We start from the raw sequence: 11,449 nt of genomic DNA, 5'->3' as shown, positions 1-11,449 counted from the left end.
TTCAGAGGTTCCACTAGACATAAGCATTTTTAACCACATAATCCATCTCGATCACAACCAAACGCAGAGAAGACCTTTAGGATAGCTTCATGCTCTACAGTATCGAAAGCTTTGGCAAAATCTAGTTTTAGGATGATTGTTTCTTCCCTCCCCTGTTTGCATTGGTGTATGTATTCATAAGCCCATCCAACACAATCCTGGATATTTCTCGAGTGCAAGAAACCATATTGATTAACATGAACCAACTGTAAGATTTTCCCTTGCAGTCTATTGGCCAAAATTTTGGTGATTAATTTGAGACAAATATTCAGTAAAGAGATAGGTCTAAAGTCGTTAGGCCCCTCAGGTGATAGAATTTTGGGAATCAATGTGATGAAAGAGTCATTGATGCTTTGTAAGTTAACAGTGCCAGTCCAAAATTCATCACAAAGTCGATAAAAATCATACTTAATGATTGGCCAACACACCTTGAGAAAATGACCAGAGAACCCATCAGGGCCAGGTGATTTGTCAGAGGGCATATGAGCAACCACATTATCAATCTCTTCAATAGAAAAGGGCTTTGAAAGTTCCTCTAGACCAGCCAATGGAGAGAAGAATTGAGAGAAATCAAATTCCTCCAAGATAGGAACAGAAATCCCCAGTCTTTCTTTATACACATGCCATAAGAGTCCTGCCTTTTCTTGATGATCCACAGGTACAGAGCCATCTGCTCTAGTTAGTGATGCAATAGAATTTTTTCTATATCTGATAGTTGCCATAGAATGAAAAAGGAGGTGTTTTCATCACCAAGCTTAGCCCAACGTGTCGTGCACCTTTTCTTCCAATAATCATGTTTACATGTGACAAGATGCTGCAATTTATGTTTAACAATATTACGAAAATTCCATTCTGTAATATGTAACAACCTCTGTTCCTCATAGGAATCTAACTGTAGGATAACAGAATTACAGTTTTTGATCAGAGAGTCTAGAACCTGGAAACTAGAGCTCCATTTTCTCAAACCCTTTCTCAAAAGCTTGAATTTGGCAGATAGACATTTTGCACTGTCCCCTGGACAGTTAATTTCCCAGATATTTCTTACCATGTCAAGGAACCCAGGCAACCTGGTCCAATAGGTTTCAAATCGGAACACCTTTGCTTTGGGAATAGAGGATCCTATGGTTACAACACAGGGAGTATGATCCGATGTAGGTCTAGAGAGGGGTTTAACCATAGTGTTAGGAAATTTGAGAGTCCATATGTAGGAGAGGTGAAAAACCAATCTAATTGGACCAAGAGAGGGTCGGCTTGCATGTTGCTCCAGGTGAACGATCTTCCCTTGATGGGTAATTCTATGAGCCCCAAGTAACTAATAATCTCATTAAAAGTGGCAATATCAGTCAAGTTTGCTCCCTCCCTATTGCGATTTTCCACAAAGCGATAGAAATTGAAATCACCCAAAATGAGCCATAGAGAGTCATCAGCAATATCAAGAGAAAACAGCCAGGCAACAAAATTTGCTCTAGCCTCTCCATCACACGGCCCATAGACATTCACAAGGTTAAACACATCAGCCGATAATTGTGAGGTAAAGTTCACAACAATGCCAAAGCTTTCTTCCATGACAACCTGACCCACAAACATGCATGCTACCCACCCAAAGGATTAGGAGCCCTCCTGATGCTCCCTCCGAGGGTACAAACACAAAATGATCAAAACGTTTGGGTGCAAATTTTCTAATGAAGCTAGGATCAAACACTTCCTTTTTAGTTTCCTGTAAGCAGACTATTGAAGCATTGCTTTCTTCCAATTTGTTACGCAACAAAGGCCATTTTGCAGAATCATTAATACCACGAACATTCCAGCTTAAGACAAACCAGAAACGATTACTATTAAAGGTTCCACGATTCATACTGAAGTTCAGATAAAACATAAGCCCCAGCGGGGACAACTGGTGCCATAGGCACAACCAAACCATGGTTCATAAACACAAAACAAAAAGGAAAGCATAAACAGATCATGTAATAAGCCATCAGCACGATCACTTCTTTTCCTGCATGAGACGCTGAACTGTGAGCTCATCGGGGTCGATCTGGAAGTCCTCAATGCCAATGCGTTGCATCTCTTCAATTTGCAGCACTTCTGGAGCAGTAGCCTTGTCAGTTTTACGCGGGCGGCGAGTGTCTGCAAGGACTTGATGACAGTATCCCTCCTTGTTATTGCGAGTGCAATAGCGAACTGAAGATTTTACCTTGGGTGCTGCTTGGGTCTTCCTTGGCCTGCCAGGGCGCCTTGGCCCAACAGAAGGCCCAGCAAGGTTGTTAGATGACTGATCCTTGGCCCAGTGGGCGTTTGAAACATCTTGCTCCAGCTCAATTGGCGCCCAGCACAGCTGACCCTCATCACCCAGGAACATATACTGAAAAGCATCAGACCAAGTACCGGTGGCTGGCTTGAGCAGATTCTGTAGAGCAGTAGCAGCAGCTTGATCAAGACAAGAAATACCAAACTCAAGTTTGAACACAGCAGCCTCAAAGAAAATATCCCTGACTTCAAAGAGGAAGGTAGAGTTGTCGACTAACTGTTCTTCAACCAAGACTAGAGGTGGCTCAGTTTCCAGAGGTCCTGCAGACAAGTACTGAATTTTGATGTAGATATTATTACTGAAGAACTGAATGAGATGTTTGAAACCCTCCAAGCCATACACGACTAGTTCATGAGAGTGACTAGAGAAAATGGAGCCAGTTACTTCAGAGGTCGCAGCAGGGACAATGAGTAGAGAATTCAGACGAGTGGAGCTTTCTCCCACTTCAAAGGAAGAGTTCTGTGCCCCTGGCAACCCTTCCACCTGTAGCAGCCTATTTTCTCCTCCAGCCCTTATGAATTGTAACACAGAATGCTGTCGACCATTAACCAAATCCTCAGCAGCGTCCTCCATGTCAGAGAGAGAGGGGGACCAAGTATCCGGATCATCAGACACGTTCCCTTCAGGTATCACCCCATCCATCATAGATGCACCTGCATAACCAGTGATAGCACGCCAGCTTTCTCCCTCATACGGCCATTCTCCCCAATCACCATTGTCAGCTTGCATAACCTGAGGTGCTTCCCAAGCTGCATCTGCATTTTGCTGCTGCCGGAGTTGCATGTCATGAGCATGTTGCTGTGCTAAATTCAGAAAAGGCAGGGCATAGGGATGTGGGGAAGCATTCATAGGAGGAACTGCATCTTCATTACCAACCAGTTGAGGGCTGACAGATCGACCATGCAACACATACACGGGAACAGACCATGATCTTCCTAGCACACCAATCTGATTAGCAGCACGAGTAACCACCAGACTATATGGAACCAGACGCAGAGACTTAACAACACCTTCACTAGCACTCTAGTCATGTCCAACCTAGGATTGTGCCACAGCTCAAGCTTCCCAAACAGCGAGACAGCCTTGTTAATGTAATAGTTGGTTTGGTAATCCAAAGGAAAGTTCAACATCAACACCCAAGTTTCTCTCTCAAATACAGGTAACCTCATATTTAAACCTTCATCATGGCGAATAACAGAAAACACATGAAAATCATCCCTATCCATAGTATGTGGCCCAGTCTCTATCAAATGGTCCCTGATGGCAGCAGATTCAAATCTAACCAGACCAACCCCAATACTGTAGACTCTACCCGTAACTGGCGCATGATGGTCTCTGTTTAGAATAGTGCAAACCTCAGCCAAAGCTTCTTCCTTGTCGATGTCGTCCAGTTCTGGAAGGACGACGATGATGGCGTATTCCTCATGCTGCAGCGGCGGATCTCCCACGATCATCAGACTTCTCTGGAGGCGATCTTCTGGGCTCGGCTCGATGGTGATGGGGCCAGGGGTGAAGCGGAATGGCCGAACTGGAAAGTTCGCCATCTCGCCGTCAAATGGAGGAGGCGGCGGCGTAGACGGTGGCGGAGAGGATGGAAGTGGTGGTGTGGTCAGGGGTGGTAGGGGAGGTGGTGAGCACGGAGCGTCCGGAGAGGAATGACGAACAGGGGAAAAACAGGGGAAGGAACTGGCCTTTTGCTTATAAACCTCGTGATGACAGTATGTCTCGGAAGGAGAAATGGCAACACCGTTACAGACGTTAACTGATACGTCTCCAACGTATCGATAATTTCTTGTGTTCCATGCTACTTTATTGATGATACCTACATGTTTTATGCACATTATATGTCGTATTTACGCATTTTCTGGAATTAACCTATTAACAAGATGCCAAAGAGCCAGTTGATGTTTTCTGCTGTTTTTGGTTTCAGAAATCCTAGTAAGGAAATATTCTCGGAATTGGACGAAATCACCGTCCAGGGTCCTATTTTTGCACGAAGCTTCCAGAAGACCGAAGGGGAGTCGAAGTGGGGCCACGAGGTGGCCAGATGACAGGGCGGCGCGGCCCAGGCCCTGGCCGCGCCACCCTGTCCCCTGGGCCCCTCGTGCCGCCTCTTGACCTGCCCTTCCGCCTACAAATAGCCTCCGTCGCGAAACCCCCAGTACCGAGAGCCACGATACGGAAAACCTTCCAGAGACGCCACCGCCGCGAATCCCATCTCGGGGGATTCAGGAGATCGCCTCCGGCACCCTGCCGGAGAGGGGATTCATCTCCCGGAGGACTCTTCATCGCCATGATCGCCTCCGGAGTGATGAGTGAGTAGTTCACCCCTGGACTATGGGTCCATAGCGAGTAGCTAGATGGTCGTCTTCTCCTAATTGTGCTTCATTGTTGGATCTTGTGAGCTGCCTAACATGATCAAGATCATCTATCCGTAATACTATATGTTGTGTTTGTCGGGATCCGATGGATAGAGAATACTATGTTATGGTGATTATCAATCTATTGTTTATGTGTTGTTTATGATCTTGCATGCTCTCCGTTATTAGTAGAGGCTCTGGCCAAGTTTTTGCTCTTAACTCCAAGAGGGAGTATTTATGCTCGATAGTGGGTTCATGCCTTCATTGACACCGGGACGAGTGATGCGAAAGTTCTAAGGTTGTGATGTGCTGTTGCCACTAGGGATAAAACATTAATTCTATGTCTAAGGATGTAGTTGTCGATTACATTACGCACCATACTTAATGCAATTGTCTGTTTCTTTGCAACTTAATACTGAATGGGGTTCGGATGATAACCTGAAGGTGGACTTTTTAGGCATAGATGCAGTTGGATGGCGGTCTATGTACTTTGTCGTAATGCCCGGATTAAATCTCACTATATTTATCATATCATGTATATGCATTGTTATGCCCTTCTCTATTTGTCAATTGCCCGACTGTAATTTGTTCACCCAACATGCTTTTATCTTATGGGAGAGACACCTCTAGTGAACTGTGGACCCCGGTCCTATTCTTTACATAGCATACAATCTCATCGCAATACTTGTTTTACTTGTTTTCTTGCAAACAATCATCTTCCACACAATACGGTTAATCCTTTGTTACAGCAAGCCGGTGAGATTGACAACCTCATCTGTTTCGTTGGGGCAAAGTACTTTGTTTGTGTTGTGCGGGTTCCACGTTGGCGCCGGAATCCCTGTTGTTGCGCCGCATCACATTTCGCCACCATCAACCTTCAACGTGCTTCTTGGCTCCTCCTGGTTCGATTAAACTTTGGTTTCTTTTCGAGGGAAAACTTGCCACTGTGCGCATCATACCTTCCTCTTGGGGTTCCCAACGGACGTGTACATTTACGCGCATCAAGCACCGTTTTCACGGCGCCGTTGCCGGGGAGATCAAGACACGCTGCAAGGGGAGTCTCCACTTCTCAATCTCTTTACTTTGTTTTTATCTTGCTTTATTTTATTTACCACTTTGTTTGCTGCACCTAAACAAAACACAAAAAATTAGTTGCTAGTTTTACTTTATTTACTGTCTTGCTCTCTATATCAAAAACACAAAAAAAATTAGTCACTTGCATTTACTTTATCTAGTTTGTTTTATTTACTGTTGCTAAAATGAATACCCCTGAAAATACTAAGTTGTGTGACTTCACAAACGCAAATAATAATGATTTCCTATGCACACCTATTGCCCCAACCGCTACTACAGCAGAATTCTTTGAAATTAAACCTGCTTTACTGAACCTGGTTATGAGAGACCAATTTTACGGTGTTAGTTCCGATGATGCTCGCTGCCCATCTCAATAATTTTGTTGAACTTTGTGAAATGCAAAAGTATAAGGATGTAGATGGTGATATTATTAAATTGAAAGTGTTTCCTTTCTCATTAAGAGGAAGAGCTAAAGATTGGTTGCTATCTTTGCCTAAGAATAGTATTGATTCATGGACTAAATGTAAAGATGCTTTTATTGGTAGATATTATCCTCCCGCTAAAATTATATCTTTAAGAAGTAGCATAATGAATTTTAAGCAATTAGATACTGAACATGTTGCTCAAGCATGGGAGAGAATGAAAACTTTGGTAAAGAATTGCCCAACCCATGGATCGACTACTTGGATGATCATCCAAACCTTCTATGCGGGACTAAATTTTTCTTCGCGGAATTTATTGGATTCAGCTGCTTGGAGGTACCTTTATGTCCATCACTTTGGGGGCGGCTACAAAACTTCTTGATGATATGATGATAAATTACTCCGAATGGCACACGGAAAGAGCTCCACAAGGTAAGAAGGTAAATTCGTTGAAGAAACCTCTTCCTTGAGTGATAAGATTGATGTGATTATGTCTATGCTTGTGAATGGTAGATCTAATGTTGATCCAAATAATGTTCCTTTAGCTTCATTGGTTGCTCAAGAAGAAAATGTTGATGTGAATTTCATTAAAAATAATAATTTCAACAACAATGCTTATAGGAACAACTCTGGTAATAACTATAAGCCATATCCTTCTGCTAATGGTAATGGTTATGGTAATTCTTATGGGAATTCTTACAATAATAATAGGAGTGTACCCTCTGGTCTTGAAGCTATGCTTAAAGAATTTATTAGTACACAAAATGCTTTTAACAAATCTGTTGAGGAAAAGCTTGATAAAATTGATATTATTGCTTCTAGAGTTGATAGACTTGCCTCCGATGTTAATCTTTTAAAATTAAAAGTTATGCCTAATAATGATATTGATAATAAGATTACTACTACAGCAAATGCCATCCAAGTTAGAATTAATGAGAATATAAGATTAATGGCTGAATTGCGTGCTAGGTGGGATAGAGAAGAAAATGAAAAACTAGCTAAAGAGAATAATGTAGCTAAAGTTTGGACTATTACCACCATTAGTAATGATAATGATTCACATGTTGCTGCACCTCCTACTATCAATGGTAAAATAATTGGTGTTGGCAATGTTTCTACTCCTAGTGCAAAGCGTACAAAACTGCCTCGAAATTGCTAAAACTGCTGAAACCGCTTGTGATAAAGCTGCTGAAATTTTTTCCAACCTTGGGAACAATGATCCAATTGCTGTAGCTCATAATGATTTAGATTTTGATGATTGCCACATCTCTGAAGTTATAAAGTTCTTACAAAAACTTGCTAAAAGTCCTAATGCTAGTGCTATGAATTTAGCCTTTACAAAACATATTACAAATGCTCTCATAAAAGCTAGAGAAGAGAAACTAAAACTTGAAACTTCTATTCCTAGAAAGTTAGAAGATGGTTGGAAGCCCATCATTAAAATGAAATTCAATGACTTTGAATGTAATGCTTTATGTGATCTTGGTGCAAGTATTTCTGTTATGCCTAAAAAGATTTATGATATGCTTGACTTGCCACCATCACTACAAGAAAAGTTGCCATGGCCGACGAAGTTGAAGTCGCGCCGTGGTTGCTGGTGTACCATGGCCGACGATTTTGGTCCCTCCGTGGTGCATGTCAAAACTTTTTTTTTTCTCGTTTTTGAGGCCACCTAGCCCGACGAAAGCGGCCAAAACGTGGCGTATGGTGGCCGGGACGTGGTGCATCTCGAAATCTCGGGTTCGCCGGCCGAGTCAACGCAAATCCGCACCGCCGAGGGATGTAGGGCCCGAGATGGCAGCCTCTACGGCATTGTTTTTTTCTACATCGCGCCATCTCGTTCAACGTTCTCCGATCGAGCCGTTTACGATGCGGGATCATGGGTCCCGCATGTCATCCTCTATGAACCAAAATTCTTTCTATTCTTGGATTTTTTGACCCCCGATTTACGGCTACTTCCTTTTTCTTTTGATCCCTTGCCGCCTTGGAAACGTTGAGACCGCTGTCTGCTAAATGGGACCCGCATGTCATCCTCTATGTGCAATCAACTTTCTTTTCTTGGAGTTTTTTTGGCACCTCAAATTTGGTCACTTGCCTTTTTCTTTCGATCCCCTGCCGCCTCTCAAACGGTGATACCGCTGCTGCTAACTGGGACCCGCATGTCATCCTCTATGTACTATAAAACTTTCTTTTCCTGGATTATTTTTGGCACCTCATATTTGGTCACTTACCTTTTTCTTTCGATCCCCTGCCGCCTCTCAAACGGTGATACCGCTGCTGCTAAATGGGACCCGCATGTCATCCTCTATGTACTATAAAACTTTCTTTTCTTGGATTATTTTTGGCACCTCATATTTGGTCACTTGCCTTTTTCTTTCGATCCCTGCCGCCTCTCAAACGGTGATACCGCTGTCTGCTAAATGGGACCCGCATGTCATCCTCTATGTACTATAAAACTTTCTTTTCTTGGATTTTTTTGGCACCTCATATTTGGTCACTTGACTTTTTCTTTTGATCCCTGCCGCCTCTCAAACGTTGATACCAGCTGCTGCTAAATGGGACCCGCATGTCATCCTCTATGTACTATAAAACTTTCTTTTCTTGGATTTTTTTGGCACCTCATATTTGGTCACTTGACTTTTTCTTTCGATCCCCTGTCGCCTCTCAAACGGTGATACCGCTGCTTGCTAAATGGGACCCGCATGTCATCCTCTATGTACTATAAAACTTTCTTTTCTTGGATTTTTTTGGCACCTCATATTTGGTCACTTGACTTTTTCTTTCGATCCCCTGCTGCCTCTCAAACGGTGATACCGCTGTTGCTAAATGGGACCCGCATGTCATCCTCTATGTACTATAAAACTTTCTTTTCTTGAATTATTTTTGGCTCCTCATATTTTTTCACTTGCCTTTTTCTTTCGATCCCCTGCCGCCTCTCAAACGGTGATACCGCTTGTTGCTAAATGGGACCCGCATGTCATCCTCTATGTACTATAAAACTTTCTTTTCTTGAATTATTTTTGGCTCCCGATATTTTTTCACTTGCCTTTTTCTTTCGATCTCATGCCACGTTTGAAACGTTGAGGAACCTGCAGGCTCATGGGACCCGCATGTCATCCTCTATGTACTATAAAAGTTCATTTTCTTGGTTTTTTTTCACCATCTGATTTTTGGCAATTTCTTTTTTTCTTTTGATCCCCTGCCGCCTCTCAAACGCTGATACCGCTGCTGCTAAATGGGACCCGCATGTCATCCTCTATGTACTATAAAACTTTCTTTTCTTGAATTATTTTTGGCTCCTCATATTTGGTCACTTGCCTTTTTCTTTCGATCTCATGCCAAGTTTGAAACGTTGAGGAACCTGCTGGCTCATGGGACCCGCATGTCATCCTCTATGTACTATAAAAGTTTATTTTCTTTATTTTTTTCACCCTCCGATTTTTGGCTATTTCCTTTTTCTTTTGATCCCTGCCGCCTTGGAAACGTATGGTAAGGCTGCCGACTCATGGGACCCGCATGTCATCCTCTATGTACAATCAACTTTCTTTTTCTTTTGATCTCAAGCCGCATTTGAAACGCTGAGACCGCTGCTTGCTAAATGGGACCCGCATGTCATCCTCTACGTACAATATAGTTTCTTTTCTTGGATTATCTTTGGCTCCCGATATTTTGTCACTTGCCTTTTTCTTTCGATCTCATGCCGCCTTTGAAACGTTGAGTAAGCTGCTGGCTCATGGGTCCCGCATGTCATCCTCTACGAACAATAAAAGTTTCCTTTCTTGGAGTTATTTTTACCCCTAATTTACTGGCTATTTGCCTTTTTCTTTTGATCTCCTGCCCCCTCTGAAACGATGAGGACGCTGTTGGCAGGTCGGTCCCACATGTCATCCTCTATGAACAATAAAAGTTTCCTTTGATGGATTTATTTTGAACCCCTCATTAATTTCTGGATATTTCCCCTGCCGCCTTGGAATCGTTGAGGATGCTGCTGCCTCATGGGTCCCGCATGTCATCCTCTCAGAACGGTAAATGTTTATTTTCTTGGATTTTGTTGACCAAACGATTTTTGGCTTATTTTTTCTTTCGATCACCTGCAGCCTTTAAAACGTTGAGGACGCCGCCGGCTCACGGGTCCCACATGTCAACCTCTATGAACAATAAACGGCGAGGATGCTTGCTGCCTCATGGGTCCCGCATGTCATCCTCTCGAACGAAAATGTTTCTTTTCTTGGATTTTTTACCAACAGATTTTTGGTTTATTTTTTCTTTCCATCCCCTGCCGCCTTTAAAACGTTGACGACGCTGTTGGCTCATGGGTCCCCGATGTCGGCCTCCCAGTACAAGAAACATATGATATCTTGATTATTTTGCAGACAATAAACAATATATTGCGCTCTGAGCTATTTCAAACGGATAATTAAATCTTTATTTTTACATAAACAAACTTATATGTTGAATCTCCTTGTTTTTTTGTCTTTGCGAAGCATAGGACTTTCCTGTTTTTTTAGAAAATTCGGAACTTTCCTGTTTTGGAGTGGGCTGAAATTGTACGAGTCAAAAGGCCAAGCAGGATAGTTCGAAAGCCCGGATGTCCTGATGCAGCCCAATTGAAATCTTTCTTCTTGGATTTTTTTCACCCCCTGATTTCTGGCTACTTCATTTTTCTTTTGGTCTTGTGCCGCCTTGGAAACGTTGAGACCGCTGCTGCAAAATGGGACCCGCATGTCATCCTCTACGTACAATAAAATTTCTTTTCTTGGATTATTTTTGGCTCCTGATATTTGGTCACTTGCCTTTTTCTTTCGATCCCGTGCAGCCTCTCAAACGGTGATACCGCTGCTGCAAAATGGGACCCGCATGTCATCCTCTACGTACAATAAACTTTCTTTTCTTGGATTATTTTTGGCTCCTGATATTTGGTCACTTGCCTTTTTTTCTTTCGATCTCATGCCACGTTTGAAACTTTGAGGAACCTGCTGGCTCGTGGGACCCGCATGTCATCCTCTATGTGCTATAAAAGTTTATTTTCTATGGTTTTTTTTCACTCTCTGATTTTTGTCTATTTCCTTTTTTCTTTTGATGCCCTGCCGCCTTGGAAACGTTGAGTAAGCTGCTTACACATGGGACCCGCATGTCATCCTCTATGTACAATCAAGTTTCTTTTCTTGAATTATTTTTGGCTCCTGATATTTCGTCACTTGCCTTTTTCTTTCGATCTCATGCCACGTTTGAAACGTTGAGGAACC

This window comes from Lolium rigidum, chromosome 4 (assembly GCF_022539505.1).
Source record: "Lolium rigidum isolate FL_2022 chromosome 4, APGP_CSIRO_Lrig_0.1, whole genome shotgun sequence".
Taxonomy (NCBI): Eukaryota; Viridiplantae; Streptophyta; class Magnoliopsida; order Poales; family Poaceae; genus Lolium; species Lolium rigidum.
The sequence above is the reverse complement of the archived record's forward strand: the minus strand, read 5'-3'. Positions refer to the sequence as shown.